The sequence below is a fragment of the Leuciscus leuciscus genome (assembly GCF_965113295.1).
Source record: "Leuciscus leuciscus genome assembly, contig: HAP1_SCAFFOLD_372, whole genome shotgun sequence".
NCBI classification, from domain to species: Eukaryota; Metazoa; Chordata; class Actinopteri; order Cypriniformes; family Leuciscidae; genus Leuciscus; species Leuciscus leuciscus.
This window is the reverse complement of record NW_028118367.1, coordinates 25,971-31,164: the sequence shown is the minus strand read 5'-3', so window position 1 is coordinate 31,164 and position 5,194 is coordinate 25,971.

The window sequence follows — 5,194 nt, the reverse complement described above, 5'->3', positions numbered from 1 at the left end:
ATACGCGTTAAGTTGCTGAGGCGATTAACCGCTGTCCTGTGACGTGCTCAATGAAGGACCAGCGAACACATCGCTAGTCCAAAGCGGCTGTTCATAAAGGATGCGTCTGTGGCAGTGGAATGGGAAATAATAACTCAAGGTAATGAGACGTAAGTTGATCTTCTTTTAACTTGAGCGCAGCGTTTTTAGAATGTCCTTTCATTTGCAAAACGCGGGTGCCACAGCAAAACAAGTCCGTCAAGCACAAACATACCCGTACGCCGCTATGTAAGCCTACTGTATGTTTGAGATGTCATGCTTTCATGAAAGGTTGACAGGCTGCAAGGTGCTGTTGTTATCTTTGTTTTTACAAAAGATTTTCTGCTAATAATATTATCCATGTGGAGATGTCCCGGGACACTACACACACACACTCACACTCACACTCTCTCTGGTCCACTATCTTTGTTGCGACTCTCCATAGACGTAATGGTTTTTATACTGTATGTAACAGGTCAAAGAATGACAAATATTTTTGCAACTTTTAATCTTTTATTTTCTATTGTTTGTGAGTTTATTTCACCAAAATACTGTACTGTTCAGTTATGTCATGGTAGCTTATAGGTATTGGGAGAGTTATTTGTTGTGTATGTGCGCCCTCTATTGGATGTGAGGTCATATACTGAATTTTCGCGTTCTTTTCTCAGTCTGCATTCTACGTGATTGAGAGAGGTGTGTTCACGTCAGCGCAATGTAAAATTGAGATATACCTGTTAAAACTTTAGTTTTAATGCACATGGTAACTAGTATGTGTAATTTATAATGAGTGCAGTTACATTTAATCGAGATGTGTCGAGAACTTTGCTGTTTTGAGAGTTTGAGAAATTGCTAACATAGCTAACCTCGTGTTCTGTAGCTGTATGTTAGCGATCGTCATTCTATCCTCGTGTCACAGCCCACATGTTTCAGTTATCCTTTTTCTTATGTTAGGCTGATTCTGATTCGAGGATCGAATCCTGAACTTTTGCTCTCTTTGAAATTGAACAGGTATGTACTCCCAATACCAGGTTATGGATATAATGTGTTCATTTAAAAAGTTTTCTTGTTTGTGTTCAGTGCCATTAATGTTCAATGGCACTGAAAAGGCCCAGATGTGGAGCATGTACATGTTGCTTCGCGCATATTACTGTATGTATGTGTTAACTATTGAAAAGATAGTTTATTTCATGTTGCATAATGTTAATGTAAGAGCTAAAAGCCCAGAGTGGAGAACAGAGATAACACGCAATATGACACATACACATTATATATGAGCCTAATGTGATGTGTTTATTTTCTCTAATTGTTATTTTGTATTTTATTTTCTGATTTTTGAATGTGATTAAATGTTCAGTCTGCATTCTACGTGATTGAGAGAGGCTGATTCTGATTCGAGGATCGAATCCTGAACTTTTGCTCTCTTTGAAATTGAACAGTTGAACGGAATAAAGTGCCTTGAGGAAAGTCAGTGTCCTGTCATCAGTGCACCAGAACACAACGCAGTAGTCGGCGAAGAGCAGACCTCGCCGGCTACATGTACAAACTGTATATTCTGTCTCCTTACACTAACCCGACCCCTAAACCTACTCATCTCACACACACACACACACACACACACACACACACACACACACACACACACACACACACACACACACACACACACACACACACACACACACACACACACACACACACACACACTAACCTGACTCCTAAACCTACCCATCACACAAGCTTGTGTACCTCAGTTTAGGTCCCCACAGTGACATGAGTCCCCGTGAGTGTGTGTGCATTCAGGTTTAGGCCTAAAGGCCAATTTATACTTCTGCGTCGAGTGTACGCCGTAGTGTACGTCGTAGGCTACGCACGTAGGCGACGCCGTCGTGAGCATTTATACTTCTGCGAATGTCTGTGTTGCTCTGCAGTTACACCGCCGAAACGCTAGTTGGCGCGGGTGGGTTTTAATGTTCCAGTTCCACTGTGTTTACATTCCTCGCGGCTATTTTGAGTTTAGGTTTCTACGAGCAATGGCGACTGAAGGAGTCAAACAGATGGCTGTACAGTTCACTTCATAGTTCCTATGAGGGGGGAGGAGTTAGGCCTTATTTTGGATCTCAAGGTTACTGGATCAACCTCCGAGGGGGTTCAGATTCAAGATACTGACTGTCAGTCAGACCAGCTCCGAGGACTGGTCTGTCTGATAGATCCACAAGCTCCTAAAATCCTCGTTCCCTTCTAACCCCATCACAGGAAGTTTCCGAGATCCGCTTTTGGGGGAAAAGCGCATCAGTTCCGGACTCTTCCAGTCGGCCTAGCCTTATCCCCTCGCACCTTCACTAAATGTATGGACGTGGCCCTTGCTCCATTGGGACTTCAGGGGGTCCGTATCTTAAATTATATAGATGACTGGCTCATTTTGGCTCAGTCGAAAGAACTGGCAATTCAACAACAAGGTGCTTGGGGTTGAGACCAAGGTTATTATAGTTTTACTTTTTTAAATTAGTTTTTATTTTAATATCGTTTTCAATTTCGCTTTAAATTTAAGTTTAGTTTTAGTTAAGTTTCATTAATGGTTTTGTTAGTTTTAGTTTAGTTTTTATTTTGCAAAGACATTTCTATTTAGTTTTTATTTTATTTAGTTTCAGTTTTAGTTTTAGTAATTATAGTTTAGCAGAGCAAACAGAACACTTCCAGGGTAGACCAAAGCGAGACGCATAATTTCAGCAAAGTTTAATGTTTGCCGAGATTACAGTTAACTCTTGTGCAGAAATCTTAATAATGTGTGATATCAATGGTAAATGATTTCATATTTTCATTCCTCTATACACATTGTTTTCCAGTGGTTTTCGAAACAGGAAATAAAAAAACATCCCTTTTATTCATGCCTGGTGTAAAAATTATGACTAGTACTACTATACAAAAGTTGAGAGTACAGGACATTAGGAACTTTAGACACAGAGATATTTATTATAAAATAAAGCAGAGAGACAATCGGTCAGACCAGAGCATTCTTAGTATATTAGCTCTTCTTTAACAGTTTAAATCGAGTCGTGTCGCTCTGTTCTGGACAAAATATTTTTTTTCAATTAGTTAATTTTTTTTCTTTACTTGATGCACTCGACTACACCACTGGGCAATAGCACGCAATTCATCCAATCACTGATTGTGCTGTAGTGACTGACACCCCTGAGAGCCAACAGTAGCGGCATATTCATAAGGCCCGCCCACAGGTCGCGCCTGCGCCGCCGTCAGCATGAGCAGAGAGAATCAGATGAGAACAGATCTGGAACAGATCAGATGAGACAGCAGAACGGAGCATTTCTCCAGAAACTCCTTGTACTAAATGATAATCATAATCTATCGGGAACTGTGATTGTGTGCACTTGGAAACTTTGGATGCTTCAGCCTGGAGTGTTGTCGTCAGAGAGAGAAAGGTGAAGTGGAAATCGGAGTAAAGATTTAGTGGATCCCAGAGTGATAATCTTTATTGAATAATATTCTTTAATTGAATATGTGATGCAATCTCGTGTGGGTGAGTGACATTTTTTATCATATGTTATCTTATGACAGATATGTCAATTTCAGAAATGATTTGATAAGAGATGAGTTGAGTAGGCCGCACTCACAGCGCGAGCTGAACTAGTTAGCCGTGGGCTAAAGCTACCACGTGTAACAATGATCATTGTGTCATGAGTTGAGACTCTAGAGCTGTGTCCCAATGTGAAGGCTGCATCCTTCGAAGGTAGGGTGACCAGACGTCCCGAAAAATTCGGGACAGTCCCGAAATCTAAACTGTTGTCCCGAATCCCGAATTTGGCCCTAATTGTCCCGAAAATTATACTAAAGCAAAATCTTGAGTAGTTATTGTCTTATAAACATTAAAAACTGTCTGCGGAGGTTGAGGCCGGCGACACACTGGCTGCGTGGCGTGTCCGTTTTTATTTCGGCTCCTTGTTAACAGGTTAGAGCTTGCACACTGCCTGCGTGACACGCGCGTCTCAGGCGCGCCTCGAGCCGCGCGGAAAACGCGTGCATGCTAGAAACAGAAGCGACGCCTATTTTTCACGCGACACGCAAGCCTGCAAAATAGCAAGCAAAATAGAATAGGAAAAGATGTTTGTATGTCATTTTGACATGAAAACATATTAATAAATGACATTTTGATGTTTGAAAGTTTAAGTTTTTACATAAATGCAGATATAAATGTAATAAAAAAAAATATATGATCGATTTTCAAATATTGCACCTGTCAATACAGAATAATGACAGACTGTTGATCTTTGAATAAAAATATGTTTGGTTCAGGTTTGAGATTCATTTTCTTTTATTATAGGCAGTCTGATATCATAGAAGCCCCCCATCCCGTCACCCCAGACCCATAGATAACCCCCCCCCCCCCCCCCCGGTCCCGAATTTCAGCCAATCTCATCTGGTCACCCTATTCGAAGGACTGAAGACTTCAAGGATGCAGCCTATGCGTCCTCCGAAGGACGCACCATGTAGCCTTCATAGGATTTCCTAATTGCGCAACCTTCTGATCACCGCTCCTCAACGGTGCGAGAGGACAGCTGCCATCCTGATAATTCATTTTAGCCAGAATTGGCTATTGTCATTTTTATGTTTTATATTTTACTGGAGGACATGGTGAGGATGTTTCAGCCCCGGCGCTGCCAGGTCATGTATTTTCGGTTTAGCCCTGTTTGAATATAAAACCCAATTGAATATAAAAAAGTCCTGTATTTCTCGCGCTCGTCATCGGCAGCTGTCACGGTTGCCAGGCGACAAGAACATTCCTTGTAGGCTAGACCGGTCCGAGCGCTTCAGATGCGCCCTTTGATATGGGACACAGCTGTAGTTAGCAACAATTTGTTATAGTGACAACAGACCTACATTTTGTTACTCTAATTTTCGGAACTGCATATTTCATTAAATATTCACGTACAAATGTGAAGTAACCTACTGAAGTACCTTTTTTCCCTCACATATGATTTTACATTACACAAAAGTATATAATGTAACAACCTTGAAAATATTCAGAAGTAAAATGCAGGAGTAGCATAATATAAATACAAAACTATAATAAAAACCCTGACAAGGAGTTTTTTCCCCTGCAGAATACATACCTCTAGTTTTACTCTTGATACTAAAAACTTGTTATTAAAAGTACTTTTTT